The sequence below is a fragment of the Euprymna scolopes genome, chromosome 45, assembly GCF_053919585.1.
Source record: "Euprymna scolopes isolate OS-2025 chromosome 45, ASM5391958v1, whole genome shotgun sequence".
Taxonomy (NCBI): domain Eukaryota; kingdom Metazoa; phylum Mollusca; class Cephalopoda; order Sepiida; family Sepiolidae; genus Euprymna; species Euprymna scolopes.
The window spans coordinates 50,496,446-50,519,116 of record NC_136526.1 but is presented as its reverse complement, the minus strand read 5'-3'; the positions used below and the strand labels follow the sequence as shown (position 1 = coordinate 50,519,116).

Here is a 22,671-nt window from a genome sequence, read left to right as displayed (position 1 = left end):
CTTGTTGGTTATATGTCTAATGGACAATTCCGTCTTAGCGGTTATAAGGGTGTGTATGTCTCCACAACAAATATGCACCCAAAATTATCCACATTTTATGACGAATTTTCACATTGACTTTCGCATGCGAATTTAACATTCAACCAAATCGTATTCTAACTGCTTCATTTTAAAGTGACAACTTTATTTTTCAGAAAATACAACCGAATTTCACTTTAAATTTTTTATTTAAAAGCAACGATTTTTTTACAAAAAAACAAACTCGACTTATACTTTACTGTTCTCCAACACTTGACGCCACTATTTCTCTAAAATATGATTTGAAACATGGATATATCCTATTTTAGTCACTTTCATTACTTAGAGTGAGTAAGTTAATGCCTTATCATAGATAAATCATGTTTTAGTCACCTAAATTATTTAGAGTGAATAAGTTAATGGCAAAATATGGATATATCCTATTTTAGTCACCTAAATTACTTAGAGTGAATAGGTTACTGCCAAAACATGGATATATCCTATTTTAGTATCCTAAATTACTTAGAGTGAATAAGTTAATGCCAAAACATGGATATATCCTATTTTAGTCACGTAAATTATTTAAAGTGAATAAGTTAATGCCAAAACATGGATATATCCTATTTTAGTCACGTAAATTATTTAAAGTGAATAAGTTAATGCCAAAACATGGATATATCCTATTTTAGTCACCTAAATTAATTAGACTGAATAAATTACTGCCAAAACATGGATATATCCTTTTTTAGTCACTTTCATTACTTAGAGTGAGTAAGCTAATGCCTTATCATAGATAAATCATGTTTTAGTATCTCTTAGTTTTCTTTATAACTTGACTATATTTTTCAAAAATCTCCATTACTTGATGACAATGAAAAATCCAACGACTCCTACCACGAAGGTCAATTAAAAAAAATAATACAAAGTCTGACTCACTTCTAAATCTTGTTGTGTGTTAATTCTTTCAATTTTCATCGTGAATTTCAGTTTCCCAGGTTTGATGCAAATCGTTCAATTTTTCCTTTCTCAATCGTTTAATTTTTTTCTTTTTTGACGGCTTCAAATTTCGACGCTTTCGCATTTCGTTTCGGTCGCAGGCACTTTATTTTTCAGACCAAAATAGCTTATAATATTCAAATGAAAGTTCTAAACTGCAAAATATCGTTTCGTGCACAAAAAATCCGTCCCTTTCTCTCATTCGTACCCGAGTAAACTGTACAAAAAGTCTGTCTTTCTATTTCCCACTGGCACACGAAGTACGTGCAAAATGACACCAAGTGAGCAAAGAAAAACACCTTCCTCCAATCAAAAATATACCAGCTTTTTATATCTTCAGCTTCGACATATGAAAATTAAGATGCGGTTGAAGCTAAGTATACGTCGCCTTTTCGTGTTCTATTGGTCGTGTTTCAAGTTCTGGGTGTCGCACATGCCACCCTTGACAACCTGCTTTCATGACTGCCATCACATGAATGCGTGAAATGTCTGAAAACATCCACCTGGATAGCTCGTTATTGAGAAAAACATTTGTATCCCGACTACAATCTACTATGCATGCCATACTAGACCCAAGAATGACAGGCAAATGAAGAACTACACTGGTAAGATGCCTCCAGTTGAAAATGTCATATGCAGTGTGGTTGGTGCAGTATGTGTGTGCGTTATAGGTATGTGGAGAAATGCGTGACTTACCTGGATAGACCACGTGCGGGTCGGTCACCAAAAATAAATAAAAAGAAAGAAAAGAAATGGTCAAGACTCTTATTTATAGAGTAGTGATCACGTGAGTTAGAAGAATATGCAAATAGAGGTGAACGATTTTGCGATATAAAAAGCCTGTGTTGTTAAGAGGAGGGGCAGACTGTTGGCAGAAGTCAGTGCTGTCAGACGTGCTTTAGAGTTTTGTTATTATATGCTGTGTTCGATTGTTAGGAGAGAGAAAAGAGAAGAGGAGGAACCAAGAAGACATTCTGCAGATACTTGACTTTGTGTTGGTTTTAAGCTATCTCGGCGCTTGGTGTGCGGTTACTAACAATGGACAGATTCGACATTCGCTTAATACCCGAGTTCGACGGATCTACCACTGGACCGGCTGTCGTTGAATGGATTGAAAAGGCAGAGAAAATCTGTAAACTGTGCAAAATTAAAGAACCAGCCACAGTTATCCCTTTGAGGCTAACCGGAGGGGCCTATGCAGTCTACCAACAACTCGGGGATGAACCAGATTGGGATGAAATCAAGCAGAGCCTGTATACAGCGTTTGGTACAGATCCATTTGTTGCGTGGCAACAGTTCACGAGCCGGACACTTCAACCCAAGGAAACAGTCGACGTGTACCTAGCCGACCTGCGAAAATTATCTGTACCGTTTGGTGGGGTCAACGATAAAATATTAAGCTGTGCTTTTTTGGTAGGCCTACCCGAGGAGGTCAGTAAACTGTTGCGGGCATCATCAAGAATCGATGAATTGTCAACTGATGAGTTATTGGCCCGAGCTCGAAACATCTGTAAGGAACAGGAACCAATTGCAGCAGCAGCTCGTTTTCGACATGGAGGCAATGTGGACTCTCTTCCAGATAGTAATAAGCATGCCACCCCAGTGTGCTATAAATGTGGGGAGGCCAATCATTTTGCTAAAGAGTGCCGGAGTGATAGGAGAGGTGTATATCCACAATCAAAGAGATCAGTGCAATGCTATCGCTGCAATAAGTTTGGGCACATATCTCGCAACTGTTCGGGAAACGAAGTTGGGGGCAAGGTACTATCGCTACCCTTGCCCCCTGCCAACCAATAAACACAGGATTGCCTGTCATTAGCGTTAAACTTGATGATGTGCAGTGTTCAGCACTTATAGACACGGGGTGTTCCCGGTCTATAGTTAGTGCCCATTGCTGTCCGGTGTGGCGGAGGAACCCAGTTGGCGTTATGACCATCAATGGCTTATCACGGGTATGTTGTGGTGAAGGGACAGTCACAATCTGCACTGAGAAGGGTGACACAGCTAAAGTTGACGTTCTGGTGATGCAGGAGAAACCCCTTGGCTACGACATGTTGCTTGGAATTGATGCAATACAAGCACTAGGAGGCGTTACAATCACAGCAGCTAGAGGTATCAGGCTTGGAGAAGGGAAAGACGTCTGTGCAGCCATGTCGATTGAAGAAAAGGACTTCTGTGCTACATTTGATGACAACGAAAGGGTGTGGACTGCAAAGTGGAAATGGGCCATGGGCCAGGAACCAGATCGGCTGTGCAACACGATTCCAGAGTATGCAGTTTCTACCAAGAATAGGGCCGCATATGAAGAAGAACTTCAGATGTGGATTGACAACGGTTGGTTAATACCATACCCACAGGAACGTCTGGGACCACCCAAGGGATTAATTCCGCTCATGGCTGTTGAACAACCTACCAAAGAAAAAATTCGTCCCGTAATGGATTACCGAGAGTTGAATCGGCATGTTGATGCGTTTACCGGAAACGCAGATGTGTGCGCTGCTAAACTGAGAGAGTGGCGTCAAAAAGGGAGCAATGTAGCACTTCTGGATCTAAAGAGGGCCTACCTGCAGATACGTGTCCATGAGTCATTATGGCCGTTTCAGACAGTACTACTCAAGGGAAAACTATATTGTTTGACACGTTTGGGTTTTGGCCTAAACGTAGCACCCTTGATTATGACAACCATTATTAAAACTGTTTTGATGCAGGATGAGACCACAGCAAAAGCTGCTTCAACCTACATAGATGACATCTATGTTAATGAGGACATAATGTCTGCGGATGCAGTTCGAATAAAACTGAAAGCGTTTGGGTTAATAAGCAAAGACCCTAAGCGCCTAAAGGATGGAGTGCCCGTGCTAGGCCTCGAGGTCTGGGAGGAGGGCAATACGTTGCGATGGAAACGAGGGAGCCCACTTCCAAAGTTACCCAATGTATTAACAAGACGTACTGTGTTTTCTATCTGTGGTAAATTGGTAGGACATCTACCTGTCTGTGGATGGCTCCGATCGGCAACAGGAGTGGTGAAAAGACGAGTGACTGCAGTAACAAAAGGATGGGACGATGTTGCGGATGATGATTCTCTCCAACAAATGATGGCTGAAATGTTGTCCAGAGTGCATAGGAATGACCCTGCCCGGGGTGAGTGGCAAGTGTCTGGAAACGAACTAAATGCATGGGTTGACGCAAGTTCGTTGGCTACAGGTGTCGTGTTGGAGCAACTAGGTGTTGTTGTGGAAGATGCATGCTGGCTTCGTCCGAAAAATGATGCCCAACATATAAATTTGGCAGAACTTGATGCCACGTTAAAAGGTCTTAATCTCGCATTGCAATGGCAGACTAATGTTGTGCATCTCCACACTGACTCATTGTGTGTTTACCATTGGTTAACCGACACCTTGACTGGAAAGGCTCGAGTTAAGACTAGAACTGCAAGTGAAATGCTATTACGAAGGAGACTAGCAATAATTAAGCATCTAGTTGACGAATACAGCTTGCAGGTAGACATTACGTTAGTCTCGTCGATGCAGAATTTGGCTGATAGCTTGACTCGAATACCAAAGAGGTGGATCGATGCAATGAGGCAGGGATCCGATCTTCAACAACAAACATGCGCGACTGTAACGGATCAATTAACACCTGACCAGATCCGTATGATACACCAGCAGATTGGACATCCTGGAATTCAGAGGACTGCATATTTTGTCCGAAGAGTATGCCCTGCAACTACAAAAGCATCAGTGAAAGCAGCCATACGTTCGTGTGAAGAGTGTCAGAGAATTGATCCGGCACCATCCCAATGGCAAAAAGGGAAGCTCGAGGTGGAGGGCAACTGGCAGCGAGTAGGGATGGACATAACACATTATGGGGGCAAACATTTTTTGACCATGACGGATTGTGGCCCGACGCGTTTCACAATATGGCGCCTGTTGACACGACAGGATGCAGCCAGCATTGTACAACAGTTGAGAGCCGTCTTTTTTGAACGTGGTGCCCCGATTGAAATTCTGACTGATAATGCCGCCACATTTCGATGTCAAGAATTTCAGAAATTCGTGCACGAATGGGGGATTAAAATGCATTATCGGTGTGCATATTATCCCGAGGGTAATGGTATAGCAGAACGGTGTCACCGCACCATCAAAAGAATTGCAGCCAGGACGCAGTGCTCTATTCCAGAAGCTGTGTACTGGTATAATATAACACCCAAGGACAATGCAACACCAGCAACTGCACCAGCCAATGGGATTTACCAATATGAACAGCGTGTGAAAGGAGTTGATGCCATACCATCAGTGGTGAGTGTTGTCAATACACCATATCAGGTGGGAGACCTTGTTTGGATAAAACCCCCAAATGCTGGGTGCACTACGAAATTTTTCCGGGGAAAAATAGATGAAATCATAAGTCCTCAGACCATGTTGATTGGTGGCATACCACGTCACGTAAAAGATATCCGCCCTTGTTATACCTCTTCTGATTCTGAGGACGATGAGGAGGATCACACACCGTTCAGAGATGATCCTGATCACTTACTGCCCCTTCAGGTGAGCATAGAAACACCACCAACAGAACCAGATGAGGGAATGATGGGACATACTGATGACAATAGTGAGGAGAGCGATGGACACAAGGAAGTAATGCCTCATCGAAATACTCGACAGAGACGAATACTGCCCGCCCCCCGTGATTGCGAAACCCAGCGAGAAGGGATGATGGAGCATACCGAGGAGATGACGCCTCCGATTCTTCGGAGAAGTACCCGACAAAGACGGATACTGCCCCCCTGCCCTGATTGTGAGACACCGCCTATGGAACCACGAGACGGGATAATGGAACAGACTGGTAGTAATGATGGTGGTAATGAAGAAAACAGCAATGAGGAAGTGCTTCTTCGAAGGAGTACCCGCCAACGACGATTGCCCGCATGTCCTGTTTGTGATCATGAGATCAGGGGGGAGTGTGGAGAAATGCGTGACTTACCTGGATAGACCACGTGCGGGTCGGTCACCAAAAATAAATAAAAAGAAAGAAAAGAAATGGTCAAGACTCTTATTTATAGAGTAGTGATCACGTGAGTTAGAAGAATATGCAAATAGAGGTGAACGATTTTGCGATATAAAAAGCCTGTGTTGTTAAGAGGAGGGGCAGACTGTTGGCAGAAGTCAGTGCTGTCAGACGTGCTTTAGAGTTTTGTTATTATATGCTGTGTTCGATTGTTAGGAGAGAGAAAAGAGAAGAGGAGGAACCAAGAAGACATTCTGCAGATACTTGACTTTGTGTTGGTTTTAATATAGTGCTGAAGATGATGGTAGTAGTGGTTTTGGTTTTGTGACCTAAATCTTTGGTCAGGACAAATGTGTGAAATGTCTGACGACATCCACATGGATAGATGTTATTGAGACAAACATTTGTATCCTGACTACAATCTACTATGCATGCCATACTAGACCCAAGAATGAGACAGTAATGTTCAAATAACTTTCATCTTTGACGGCCAAATGAAGAATTACACTGGTAAGATGCCTGCAGTTGAAAATGTCAGCGTTGTGACTAAAATGTCAGCCGTTATGACTAAAATTTCAGCCATTGCGACTAAAATTTCAGCCGTTGTGACTAAAATGTCAGCTGTTGTGACTAAAATTTCAGCTGTTGCCTTTTAAGTAAAACTCGATCGAGCTTCTACAGCTATGAAGAAGGCCATCAAATATGTATATTTTATATGTATATTTTGCAGAAGGAGAGGTAGAGACATTGAAGTTATCTAAACAAATATCTCTGTCGATTTTCTTCTCCAGCATATTATAATGTTGATTCCGTAGCTTTCAGCTTTCGACTCCAATCTACCTGGTTGGGAAATAAGATCGATCATTTGACTTACATAGCTATTTACACAGGGAATTCACGTAGATCTTTGTAATAAAAGATTTTCTCATGCCTATCTATTTATCGTCAGATCTAAATCCGTCTTTAATATGACACATCCATTGTATGATTCTCATATCATTTCTTAGCTAACCATTCCCGATGTATCCCATCAGTTGGGTGTGCTGTATGAGAGGACATCGAAATTACTGAGACCCCTTGTAATTTGAGTTTCATTCGAATCTTATGATGTTTATTCGATATTCATTTTCTTATTACTACTTAAAATAGCCTATCCTTCATTGGTTCAAACACATTCGCAGATTTTGCTAAATATTTTTTCAGTTTTCATCATTAAAGTTTGTTTTATCGACGTCATCTTCACTTTTATTCTTCTCTTGGTCATTATTTAGTTATTTTGTACTATTTTTCTATTTACTTTTCGATCGTCTTCTCCAGCGTATAATAATATTGACTCTGCTGCTTTCATCTTTTAACTCCGATCTACATGGTTGGAAAATAAGATCGATCATTCGACTTACATAGCTATTTACACAGAGCATTCACATAAATCTTTGTAATAATAGATGTTCTCATGCCTATCTATCATCAGATCTAAACCTGTCTTTAATATTATGAGATTTCTCTCACAAGGTTTTTGAACCTGGCAGAATGGAAGAAAACCAAACAGAAATTACAACAAGCTCACCTTATGACTTCAACGTAAATTTTGGTCCATGTTGCAAAAGATGTATCATCGTCAGCTATCTGCCACTATTAGTAGTAGAAACTATAAAATGACAGGTCTAACAGTAGACCTTAATCTCGTCATTGCAGACATCAAATTGTAGCACAAGCGTGCAAATATAATTCACCCTACTTAAGGGCATTGGTATTGCAATGATAAAGTTCCGCTCCACATTTGGGCATTAAAACGTCTCGAAGCAGCAAAGTATTTTCACTGCCTCGATTCGAGTGAGAAATCCAGTCTTTCCAACTCTGCATCTTCTCGGATTCTGATCTGAAAAGGGAATTTGGCACCAAAGAACATTCTCTGCAGTTAGTTATAACATGCAATTTGATTGGTTAAAATAGATCCATGGGCGAAGAAACCGTCCAATAAAAAGCTTGCTTATTTCTGCAGAATTTCTTACAATATGACACATCCATTGTATCATTTTAATATAATTTCTCAGCTAACCGCTCCCTATGTATCCCAGACCCTCGTGTGGCCCTCCTTTTTTCTCCTATCTTATTTCTATTTACATTTTCAACTTTCTGCTGCTGTATACATATACAGATTAAGCCGTCATTATTTGGTAGTAGGGCTTCTGAACCTTTTACTATTTCTCTAATTTAGTAGCTTCTTCCGGCGATACTTTTTTTTTATTAGATTCTTCTGTTCAAGTCTAACAAATTTAACTTTTTAACAAAACAAATATGCTTTTTCCACTGTAAGTTTTACTGAAAAAACAACTAGCTTATGGCGGCTCATGCACCCCCAACTTATTTATGTTAAATATCGATAAAATAAAAAATAATATATCCGCCTTTTTATGATTTATTCTCTTTTTATTTTGAAATCCTTTAATTTAATGTCGGTAGACATCCCCAAATTCATATATATATATATATATATATATATATATATATATATATATATATATATATATATATATATATATACTAGCAAAAGTACCCGTCGTTGACTGGGTTCAAAACAGCCTACAAAAAATGGACTCTGATTTATAAAAGTATGATAGGTTATGGAAAGGATGGGTTGTAAAGAGATAGCTTCGAATTTGGGGGTATCAAAACCAAAGCAAAATATGATGAAAGTAAAAATAAAATAGATAAACCTCATAATTTATTATACCATATCTGTTCACACTGAAACACTTATCACAATATTCTGTGGATCTATATTAACAAACCTTGTTAAACTTTGTGACATATTTCCATTCTATGGAGGTCAGGCGTGAACGAACACCCCATAATTTTATTATACCATATTTCTTCAAACTGAAACATAATTATTAAAGTATGCTTACGCAGATAGATAGGAAAAGTCTTTATTAAAGTTTTTGCCTATTTCCATTCTATGGAGACCAGGCGCGAACGCAGACCCCACAATTTTATTATACCATCCCTATTTAAGTTAAAACATACTTATCAAAGTATTCTTATGTACATCTATACAAAAACACTTGTAAACGGTTTTTAAATTTTTAATTTTTTTATTTCCATACTTTGTGGACCAGGCATGTACGCAGACCCCACAATTTTAATGAATCATCATTATGCCAGATCAAATATACCCATTCCTGTGTCTCGATACATCTTCTAATTATATGTGATCAGTTTTCTATAATGCTCAACCATATAGGAGGCTATCTGTGACCAGACACACACACAGATCTTCAGCTTTATATATATATATATATATATATATATATATATATATATATATATATATATATATATACTTATTTATTGTTGAATAAAACGTGCATGGTATTATTAAAAGCAACAGGTGCCGAATCAGCAATCCCCTCACTGTACCCAAGATTTGTCAAACCCAACCAGAAGATACTACAGCATATTCTCATCTGACACAGCTCTCAACAGACCCAATACAATGTAAACGTGGAAAGACATGCACACAATGCACAAATACGTGGACGCTTGCTACTCTGGTGAGTATTACACAACATATGGGGCAGCATAGTTTATTCAGTAAAACTCCTACCACAGAGAGTAAAGAATAAAACATGAAGACCAAATCATATATGGCAGTCTGGAAACAAAAACTCCAATAAAAAATAGAAAATCTCTAAATGGAAACTGTATTTCTATACTATGAAAAAAACTGAATAAGAACGTTTAGAAGCTGAAAAAAACACCAAATGTATGACTGAAAAAACTGAGCGTACTTCATCATCCTTACACTAAGGCATTCAATAGAATCATCAATGCTGATGAAGAGCCACCTGGCTTACTTTCCATCACGTCGTTTCTGTCCTGCAATCAGGAACTTTGAATGACTTTCATTTGTCATTATTTTTTTCTTCTTAGTTACTTTGTGGAGTTTATAAAAATGATAAAACCAGAACATAAAATACATAAAAAATTTTTCTTCTTAGTTACTTTGTGGAGTTTATAAAAATGATAAAACCAGAACATAAAATACATAAATTTTTTTTCTTCTTAGTTACTTTGTGGAGTTTATAAAAATGATAAAACCAGAACATAAAATACATAAAAAATTTTTCTTCTTGGTTACTTTGTGGAGTTTATAAAAATGATGAAACCAGAACATAAAATACATAAAAAAAATTTTCTTTTTAGTTACTTTGTGGAGTTTATAAAAATGATAAAACCAGAACATAAAATACATAAAAAAATTTTCTTCTTAGTTACTTTGTGGAGTTTATAAAAATGATAAAACCAGAACATAAAATACATAATTTTTTTTTCTTCTTAGTTACTTTGTGGAGTTTATAAAAATGATAAAACCAGAACATAAAATACATAAAAATTTTTTCTTCTTGGTTACTTTGTGGAGTTTATAAAAATGAAACCAGAACATAAAATACATAAAAAAATTTTCTTTTTAGTTACTTTGTGGAGTTTATAAAAATGATAAAACCAGAACATAAAATACATAAAAAAAATTTCTTCTTAGTTACTTTGTGGAGTTTATAAAAATGATAAAACCAGAACATAAAATACATATTTTTTTTTTCTTCTTAGTTACTTTGTGGAGTTTATAAAAATGATAAAACCAGAACATAAAATAGATTAAAAAAATTTTCTTCTTAGTTACTTTGTGGAGTTTATAAAAATGATAAAACCAGAACATAAAATACATAAAAAATTTTTCTTCTTAGTTACTTTGTGGAGTTTATAAAAATGATAAAACCAGAACATAAAATGCATAAAATACATAAAATATATTTTTCTTCGGATTCGTGTTCTTCCATTTACTTCTGCCAAATACATGCATGCTTTGTGCTAACTTGCCAACTAACTTACCATTAAGACATAAATATTTCCAATTGGGATTCAAGGAATATATGAATATTAATATACATAGTTTGGTATCATTTGAAGATTTTCTCCCATAAGTTTTCATTTGATGGGAGAGAGGGCTGCTAGCGCATTTTTGCTGATGGACTCCCCTATTCACATTTGTGCAGATTTCTGAACGAAGATGTAATAATATGTAATATCCACACATATACACGTTGTGAGTAATAAAAATAAATATCCAATTTAGTTTATATCCTGTGCTAAATTTAATATTCATTGATGAATTCTTATTCATACTTGGCTAACCGGTATAGACCAATCTGCTGCCTTACAACAACCTACAAGCTCCTAGCAGGAATAATTGCCGGTGTAACATGTAATGATCTGGTTGCGGGCGACTACCTAAAAAGTGAAAAGAGAGGATGTACTAAGAAAAAGCTTTGCAGAAAAGATCAACTCCTTGTGAATAGAAAGATTCTAGAAGACTGCAGAACAAAACAAAGAAATGTGTCAATGGCCTGGATCGACTAAGCACTTTAACAGTATATGTCACTACTGGATGCTTCAGTGGTTGGAGCTGTATAATGTGCACTCAGATATTACCATATTCCTTCAGAAGCAAATGACCAGATGACCAAAGGAAAGAATTAGTCCACAATCATCATTTTGTTTAAAGATTATACACATTTCTTTTTAAATTTAAGGCAACTTTCTTTAAAAAGAATAAGATATAGGCCTTCGTCAAAATTAAAATATATTTTTAAAAAAATTCTTCCCTTTGATCATTGGAATGGAACTTACTAATGCATATTCTCTGAACTTGGAAATCTTTTCATAGAGCTACACCATATAGAAAGAAAAGATATAGACCCCAAAGATTAAGATTCATTGAAGAATATTCTAACCTTTCACCATTTCTTTTCTGCTTTACAATGGATCCACTGAGTAAACTACTCAAAGGATCCAATGCCGGATACAATGTCAGCATGGGCAAAGTAATTGACAGCAATTACTTTGTTATTGTCGTCAAAAAAGTAATTGATAAGAAAGTAATTTAGCCATAAAACTAGTATAACTTATCTTTCTTTAATACGCAAAAACAAGGTATCAACGCAGTAGATAGTTCCATTCTCCAATGACTTCTTTTCCAATCAATACAGTTTATGAAACCTTCAAATATTTTGCTGTAATGTCCTTCATATCAAGATTAATCACAAATTACATAATAATAATAATAATAATAATAATAATAATAATAATTCCAATCACCTACTCATTATTTTGTTTTATATTATAATATATAGTTTCAATTCACAAGTAATTAAATTTTTACTCCAATTTATTTGATTTTTTTATATCATTTTATTTTTTTATTCTTTTTTTAAATATCAAGATTAATCACGAAATACATAAAATGTGTTATGATGTTATGATTTAGATCTCGTTTTGACTTGGGGACGCCGTCATACTGTCTGCCACGTGTCACCGTGACGACCACCACTCAAGTTTCATGATTCCTGACCGCTTTGGGGAGAAACTGACTACGTAGGGATTCACGCTACGATCGCTACCATGGCACCAAAGTCGAGGCACATGATCATGGTTACCTCCACAAAATTACGGGCAAAACGCTTAGATGCCTTACACACCGTAGCGAAAACAACAACCCAAAAGAAACACAGTTTTCTCGACATGGAGGCAATTTCTTCATCACTAACCGTTTGTCTACAACTACGTCCGCGTGCTTGCTATATTTAGTGAAGCCAAGGAAAAGACAGGAGAAGGACCACCAGCCTCGCCATCACCACAACGCTACGGCTGTCGCGACCAATGCTACTACTACTACAACGAAGGCTTCGTCGCGCCTTCTAACAACAACAACTATCGCTATTGACACACGATTATAACCAGCACTGCTGCTACTACCATTACCAACGAAGGCTTCGTCGCGCCTTCTAACAACAACAACTATTGCTATTGACACACGATTATAACCAGCACTGCTGCTACTACCATTACCAACGAAGGCTTCGTCGCGCCTTCTAACAACAACAACTATCGCTATTGACACACGATTATAACCAGCACTGCTGCTACTACCATTACCAACGAAGGCTACGTCACGCCTTCTATCAACAACAACTATCGCTATTGACACACGATTATAACCAGCACTGCTGCTACTACCATTACCAACGAAGGCTTCGTCGCGCCTTCTAACAACAACAACTATCGCTACTGACACACGATTATAACCAGCACTGCTGCTACTACCATTACCAACAAAGGTTTCGTCGCGCCTTCTAACAACAACAACTATCGCTATTGACACACGATTATAACCAGACCAGCACTGCTGCTACTACTATTACAAACGAAGGTTTCGTCGTGCCTTATAACCACAACAACAACAACTAACAACAATCTGCCATCTTCACCCCAAGGGCAGCTCGTTATTATTCTGTGTTATTTATTAGAAAATAAATTGTTGAGTTCGTTCAAATCTTAATCCTGTGTTGTCTATTCTTTTTGCTTGTCACCATACGCTTCGTAACATAACAACTGGTCAGAAGCAACACCCAATCGCCCAGGCTCTCGAGGCTGACGTCGATGCTGAAATCATGCACATGGCCGCCAGAGAGATCATCGAACCATGCAAGGACCCCAAGGGTTTTAATAGCCCTGTATTTGCCGTTCGCAAGAAGAACGGGGCAATCCGGGTAGTTGCCAACTTCAAAGCAACACTCAACAAGGTCCTAGTCGATCTCGACCCCTACCCCATACCTACGATTGACCACCTGTTCCACAGAATCGGTGAAGGAAATAAATATTTTGCATCCCTTGATCTTCGCAGTGGCTATTGGCAGATCGCTATCGACGAGCGTGATCGACACAAAACTGCATTCACATGGAAGGGCAAATGCTACCAATACACACGACTCGCCTTTGGTCTCACATCTGCCGGACAAATCTTCTCCCGCTGCATAGCTGAAGCCTTGGCCACTGTTACATCTCGCACCAACATATCCTCGTACATTGACGACAACCTAGTCCACGCCAAAACATTTGAAGGATACATACTGGCACTGGAGCAACTATTCACCGCCCTACGTAAATTTGGACTAAAATTGAATCCGGATAAATGTACCTTCCTCGCGAACGAAGCAAAATTCCTCGGTCGCATCGTAAATAGCAAGGGTTTCAAGGCCGACCCCGAATACGTCCGCGCCATCATGGAAATGAAGCCTCCAACAACAAAAAAGGAACTGCAAGGCCTCATAGGTCGTTTAGTGTGGATACCGCAATTCCTGGAGACACGGGTACAGGAACAAATCAGGTCGGACACATTTTCCAGCATCATGACCCCCATCCATGAACTGAATAGGGCTGGCAAACCGTTTGCATGGACTGAGCAGGCGGACAAGGCCTTTAATAAGATAAAGAAACGACTGTCCTCGCCTCCTGTCATTTCATTCCCTGATTTTGATCAACTCTTCACGCTCACCACTGATGCGAGTGACACCGCATGTGGGGCCATCCTAATGCAAGAAGATGACAGGGGAAAGAAGAAGATCATAGCAGTCGCTTCACACATATTTAACACCACGGAACAAAACTGGTCCACAACTGAACGCGAGGCATACGCAATAAAGTGGGCCATAGCAAAATTCGACTACTTCCTACACAGCCGCCCCTTCGTCATCTTCACCGACCACAGATCACTAACCTATCTGGATCAGCGGGTATTCAACAATGCCAAAATCCGCAGATGGCAGGAAGAGATCGCATGCTATAAATTCGTCCTGGAATTTGTGGAGGGCGAATCCAATGTCTGGGCCGACATGCTCAGCAGAAGTCATGGCCAAAGGAAAAATAACACACCAGCTGACGCCAACCCTGCAGGCAAAACATTCAGAATCCAGGGTTCGGACCTACGTATTTACATCCCATCCTGGTGTATGGACGAAATTGATGGATCAATGCTCATCCCCGAAGCACACACACCTCAGAACACCCGCCACCACAAGAATATTGTGGATGCGTTCTTTGCCTATCACTCTTCATCGACCATCCCCACAAAATACAATTGTGACCATATCAATATCGCTGCTGAGCAATGCACAGACAACACACTGTCGAGAATCATCAAAACCCTCCAGACGAATAACTCCAGCAAAAACTGTAACATCGACCCCGATGACCATCGGGCCCCCATACTCAACAAATACATCCACCAGTTCTACCTGGAGCCCGGCACATCTGTCTTGATGATTAGGGACAACAATCATTCCCCAAAACTGGTCGTACCATACAAACTCCGTCCCAAGTACCTGCATCAGGCCCATGACTGCATCAATCATTCAGGTATCGCCCGCATGCGCGAACATCTATCCGGCTACTGGTGGGAATGCAAGGACCATGACATCAGGACGTATGTCAACTCCTGCGAAACATGTGCCAAGCAGAAGGGTAACTATGGCAAACGTAAGGTCTGGCCCACCGGGCACTGCAAACGTGGAGAAAGACCGTTCGAAATCATCTACATTGATTTCGTCACGATGCCAATTTCAAAGGGGAAACGCTACATCCTAACCATGCTGGACAGTTTCAGTAGACACCTTACAGCTGTGCCGTGTTCCAGAGATCGTGCGATCGATGCTGCCCGTGGAATTTACAGTTTCTTCCTTCGACACCGGGAAATACCACGCATTGTTTCATCCGATCGCGGAACCCACTTCACGGGGGAGGTATACAGGATCTTTTGCCAACTCACATCAATCACGCAGGAATTACATTGTGCCTGGCGACCACAAAGCTCAGGTAACATTGAACGACAGCATCGCACGATGAAAAACGCCATATACATGCTGTGCGAAGATAGAGACTGTGAGTGGACCGACGTCCTCGAATCCGTCATCTCATCAATGAATGCTACCATCAACAGTGCCACTGGAGCGTCACCACACTATATAATCACTGGTCGCCAGCCCAACATTGGTTTGCCAAGATTACCCGACAACAGTATCACAAACCCCAGCCCCACGGCTTACGGCATGCAGGTCAATGCCCTGTTAAGACAAGTTCATCGACACGTCGCGCTGGCCAACAATGAAGCTGACCACGCCCAAGACCCAAATTTAGACAAGGACATGAATAAGGAACCAATACAAGTCGGTGACAAGGTACTAATCCACCGGCCTCAATCAGCTATTGCTCACGCATCTCACCTACCCTGGATCGGTACCTTCGAAGTGGCCAAGACTAACAGCATGGTGATCCAGATAAAAAATGATGATGGCCAGAGTGAATGGGTTCACCGGGCACATGTCCGCCGATTAATACCACGTCCAAAACATTTGTCCCCCAATCTACCTCCTCTACCCTACCCAACTCGTCAATCTACCGAAGAGACAACGCTTCCACCCAAGGCAGGGGCACACAGAGCATTGCAGGACCCCATATACGTAGAAACCCCTCGACTACCGTCCGGATACAGATCGGACCTGATTCGGAATCGGTCAACACGAGGCCAGCTTCCTAAACGGTTTAAGGATTTCATCATGGGTTGATTCCATTCACACATGCAACTATGACCGCACTGGACAATTCAAGCCAAAATGAGATCTGGGGGAGCTGTTATGATGTTATGATTTAGATCTCGTTTTGGCTTGGGGACGCCGTCATACTGTCTGCCACGTGTCACCGTGACGACCACCACTCAAGTTTCATGATTCCTGACCGCTTTGGGGAGAAACTGACTACGTAGGGATTCACGCTACGATCGCTACCATGGCACCAAAGTCGAGGCACATGATCATGGTTACCTCCACAAAATTACGGGCAAAACGCTTAGATGCCTTACACACCGTAGCGAAAACAACAACCCAAAAGAAACACAGTTTTCTCGACATGGAGGCAATTTCTTCATCACTAACCATTTGTCTACAACTACGTCCGCGTGCTTGCTATATTTAGCGAAGCCAAGGAAAAGACAGGAGAAGGACCACCAGCCTCGCCATCACCACAACGCTACGGCTGTCGCGACCAATGCTACTACTACTACAACGAAGGCTTCGGCGCGCCTTCTAACAACAACAACTATCGCTATTGACACACGATTATAACCAGCACTGCTGCTACTACCATTACCAACGAAGGCTTCGTCGCGCCTTCTAACAACAACAACTATCGCTATTGACACACGATTATAACCAGCACTGCTGCTACTACCATTACCAACGAAGGCTTCGTCGCGCCTTCTAACAACAACAACTATCGCTATTGACACACGATTATAACCAGCACTGCTGCTACTACCATTACCAACGAAGGCTACGTCGCGCCTTCTATCAACAACAACTATCGCTATTGACACACGATTATAACCAGCACTGCTGCTACTACCATTACCAACGAAGGCTTCGTCGCGCCTTCTAACAACAACAACTATCGCTACTGACACACGATTATAACCAGCACTGCTGCTACTACCATTACCAACGAAGGTTTCGTCGCGCCTTCTAACAACAACAACTATCGCTATTGACACACGATTATAACCAGACCAGCACTGCTGCTACTACTATTACAAACGAAGGTTTCGTCGTGCCTTATAACCACAACAACAACAACTAACAACAATCTGCCATCTTCACCCCAAGGACAGCTCGTTATTATTCTGTGTTATTTATTAGAAAATAAATTGTTGAGTTCGTTCAAATCTTAATCCTGTGTTGTCTATTCTTTTTGCTTGTCACCATACGCTTCGTAACATAACAAATGTTAATATAATTTCCAACTAATAATTTCAATTAATTGTTTATTATTTTGTTTTATATTATAGTTTATAGCTTCAATTTAGAACTAATTTAATTTTTACTTCAATTTATTTTATTTTTATTATATTATTTAGTTATGGATTTTGATTTAAATCTTGTAAAAAGAAACGAGATTTAAGTTTTGGTGTTAAAATATATTAAAAAGATTATAATTTTATAAATGCATTTTTAACAACAAGAAATCATAATTCCTCACGTCTTTTTATTGTATTAAACAAAGTTATTTGATTTAAAATTTTTACAGACATATGCCGGCAAGTCTGAACTGCATATCGCTATAGCCAAATCCTATGAGCAAAGCTTCGTGCCCTTCACAGACAACAGGCTACTTAATATTGAATTATTTATTGAATAACAGGTAATTATTTCATTGTAAAAGTGTTTGATGTTTCCTATTTCTTTAAGTATTATAAATGATGAGTTTGAACACCACATTCGGTCCTTCATATTTTTATTGTAAAACCAAAATTATTCATTGATTGTTTTTACAAAAAATAAAAAATGCATATATCTATAGCCCAACTCCATGTGCAGAGTTTCGTACCGTTTTCAGAAAACAGACTGCTTAATGTTGAAATATTTTTGAATAACGGGTATTCTCTGTTTGTGAAAAAAAAATTTCATTATTTCTTTAATACTTGTTGTAATTATATGAGATTATTTTATTTTTTAAATTGCCGATTTGTGTACGGTTAGTTAATTTGAATGCCACAACCTTTATGAATCTTCTGCTTAAAATTTAATAATGTCCATAGTATTGTTTTTAAGTAAAAAGACGAAACTCTAAAATTTTAATCTGGTGAAGTAAAAAAAAAAGATCTTCACGAGAAGTATAAACCAAAATCGAAATAATAAAATTAGGTTAGAAATTTTTATAGATTAATTATGTATTTATTTAAGACAACATACTATTTAAAATTATGCAAAATTTTTTAAAATCATTTGCTTCAAAATATCATTTTGTTTCTAAATTTTAATGTTTTTTTGTATTATTAGGATTACCATATTCAGCTTGTGTGTTATTTTCACAACGTTTCAGAAGATCTTACTTTCAACCCCTTTTGAATTTCTCTTGTTGAACTTGGTAACCTTCCTGTCTAACTCGGAAATCTGTACTGAATTTTGAAGAAAACTTATTTAATCCATCGATTAGCATGTTTTCGTTCTGCTTTAATTCATCTGCTATTTTATTTTAAGTAAACAATAAGGAGACATATTATTTTTAATTGGAATTTATTGAGATGAGTATTATTTATCAATTTTTATTGTGGACTATTATCCTCATCTTTTCTTAGTTGTTTCATGACGTTTCGGCCAAGTATTCCTCTAGCCTTCCTCAGGTGGTAACTGCGACGGATAGGAACTTTGAATCTCCTGACTGCATTCTCAGCAATTACTGCCTTCCGTAGTTGTGAGACAACAACAAGTACAGAAGCCAGTAATTGCAGTGAATGCGGCCAGGAGATTTTTTTTACAAGGTGATCACTACTTATCAAGCCCGGAAGCCACTCGGGGATGAGGGTTATTGCGTGTACTGTACATTAGTATTGGAGATTTGATAAAGAGTCTTACTTAAGAGGGTGGTTCATCAGGAATTTGTTTATGTTGGACTTGAAGACATCCAGGTTGTAGTCAGGTGGGAAGCAGGCAGACAGAACAGAGTTCCACAGGCGTGCAGTTCTAAGAAAGAAGCTTTGTCCATGGAATATACGTTTTGGTTTTGGCACAGAGTGGGGAAAATTTTGGACAGTGGTTTCAGCAAGACAGGTGTTTTTCGTGAAAGATTGACGAGGGAGGACCAGATATTGGAGCTCAGATTGGAGATTCAGAGTTCCTATCTGTCGCAGTTACCACTTGACGAAGGCCAGAGGAATAGTTGGCCGAAACGTCGTGAAACAACTAAGAAAAGATGAGGATAATAGTCCGCAATAAAAATAAAATTAATAAGGAGACAATTTTTTAATGGAAAATATTTTAAAACGTTTATAGGTTTTTGTATTTGACTACCCCACGTTATATTCAGAGCCTCTCTTCTGATTAAGTTTAACAATCTACAGGATACTTGTTATTATTTTGAATAGATCGGCTTTCAATACCCTGCAATATAAGAAAACATCCAATCCTCAGACCTCAAATTTGTGCAACTGACTGAAAGTGTAACAAGTGTTCAGAAATATTGGTTTTAAATGTGACATTACATATATGTTGTAAACATATTCCAGTATTGCTTTCTTGATTTTACTCATTATAAAGTTATGATCGTAATAGATCTCATAATATGAAAGTCACATTCAGACTAAATCTCACCATTGATAAAAATTACTGTAGCAGAATTGGCAATAACTGAAATGGGGAGAAATAAAGAGCTTACCTCGGATACGTCTGTTGTTGTGTTGCATGCCAAGGGGAAGAGAGTGGAAGAGAGTTCCAAGATGGCGTCCATGGGTTTTTATTGGCATCGACGACATGCAATTCCACAGAATCACGTGTGCTCTTGTGTGATTATACAACTATATAATTCCCGGCTGCTATAAAGGCAGGATGCTGGGAAGCAGTCAGGGAGTGTCCTGCAGATTGTGTGTAGGTTGTTCTGGCAGTTGGATTGTTCTTTGTGACGAGTTTTCTTCTGCCTTTTTTTATTGTTTGTATTCTTCTTTTTCTACGGTTATTGCAGCCGAGAAATCCCTCTCTTCTTTCCCCTTTTCATGTAAGTATAAAAATAGAGAGATTACTTAAAATGAAAATAAAATGAGAGAAAGCAGAAATCGAACCTTAGATATAAGTTTTAAAGAACAATAGGTTTAAATGGAATGTCCAGTAAATTGTTAATTCTGATGAAATAAATAATAAATAAACTATTCAATTGTTAGAAAGAATGTGGATAATAAAATATGGGTTAAATAAATTAGATATGTAGGTTGAATTCCTTTGTAAAAACATCAAAGAAAAAATAGGTTATTGGAAAATCATAATGTCGGAAATGTGCAAAGTCGCACATGTTGAAACACGTGAATTTTTCTCACGAGGCCAGACATGCATGGATTTCTCAATATAGGAAGTGAGAGTTAGTGTGGGAGACAGTCAGTGAGAAACTCAGAGAGAGTCGGAGTTTGAAATTCGAACGTCTAGAAGCGAGATGATCACTTTTAAACTAAAATGTGAAGCTTTGAATTCTTGATGATGAAAACCACGGCCAGTCGTGAAGAAATAAACCCATCACGTGTTTTGATAAAGCTCGTCTTTGTGTTTGTGATTCTTACAAAAAGGTAAAGTGAATTGTTATTATATGTCTGTGTTATAAAATGTCTTAACATACACATCTCATATCCACAATGTGAATCTACATCTCATATCTACACTAAGACTGTCTGAACACTATCTCCTCACTCTAAGAGCTTCACATAGCAACACATCTATTAACCTAAGAATGAACATATTTTTAATATTTATGAATCGTCATAACACGAACACGGAACGAACAATCTCTAAGTCTCTCAACATCCCTATCTCTCTTACAACACATCTCTCTTCTAAGACTCACTCTTAAAACTCTCTCTGAATAAGACCCCTATATAACACAGGGCGAAACTGATTATTTCCTATCTTCATTCCTGATTTTTGCCTTCTAGATTTGGCTACAATTATTTATAAGATGGCGGTACATTTATATGTTTAGATGCTGCTTATTGTTTTTAATTGGCAGACAAAGAAGCATACACCATAGATATTTCCTTTTTCCTGTGACACTGTATTTTATACCCTCATTTATAACCTTCTGTTGATTTGTGAATAAAAATATGACTGCGACATTTCCAACTGTAAAATTGAGATATCCCTATTGTTTCTTGAAAAAATGGAATTATTAAAACTGCTTCTAAAGAATAATACAATATTTATGCTTCTTAAAAATCTACCTCTAACGTCTTCATTTCAAAAGTAACCATGTCTACAGTTAAACATAAAATATTACTTTGTAAAAAACATGAGAATAAATATTATTTTTGTAACTTTATTTTTTTTTTAATTTTCAGAATATTCAGCATTCACTACAAAGAAAAACAGAAGTAAATTGCATAAAGGTAAACGCAGAAAAACGGGAGAAATTATATCTTTGTGAACTAATTTTTTTTTCTTTTATCATAGTGAATTTTATAACATTTTCCTGTCAAATGTATCGTAGTTCAGGATACACACATTGTATACAGTGTACATTGCAAATGAAAACCAAGAAGAGAAAAGAGCTTCAACTCGCTATTTGTGTTGTACAACATTTATTTCTCTCATTACCACTGTAACGATGCTCACAGGATAATTTTCTCATACATACACGAACGTCATGTCTGCGTCTACATTATTATGAGCGTGAATAATTTACTTTTGGTTGACCAATGCATGCATGCGAACTTTAATAAATGCAATATTTCAAGAATTAAGCAATATAGATAACATATACTGTTTACGTAAACTGAAAAAATACCTTATTTATGGGCAGAAAAAAATGGTCGATTTGTAGAATCATGTATTAAAATATACAGAAAGTGATATATATTTAACTGAATTGTAAGGTTTTTATATAATGCTATAACTATATGTTGTGATTTTATTAATCTATATAGATGTGAAATCTATATATTGTATACTGAGCTAACACACAACCAGACACAATCTTTATATATATATATATATATATATATATTTATTTATTTATTTATTTATGAACGTATATATATATATTTATGAATGTATCTATCTATGAACGTGTATATGTATATATACGAATGTATATATATATATATATTCACAAACGTATATATATATGAACGTGCATATATATGAACGTGTATATATATATATTTATGAACATATATATATATTTATGAACGTATATATATATATATATATATGAACATATATATATATA

The 22,671-nt window shown here is 38.0% G+C and overlaps 1 long non-coding RNA gene across 2 annotated transcripts in view; it reads left to right on the top strand.

Annotated features, from left to right (window-relative positions):
* Positions 1 to 22,403, top strand: part of LOC145269596 (uncharacterized) — a 47,552-nt gene extending 25,149 nt beyond the window's left edge. For both annotated transcript variants that reach the window (XR_013865123.1, XR_013865122.1), the window contains 2 exons: positions 17,995 to 18,108; positions 21,782 to 22,403. This is a non-coding gene — a long non-coding RNA (uncharacterized LOC145269596). The remainder of the gene's footprint in view (positions 1 to 17,994; positions 18,109 to 21,781) is intronic.
* The last annotated feature ends 268 nt before the right edge of the window (positions 22,404 to 22,671 follow it).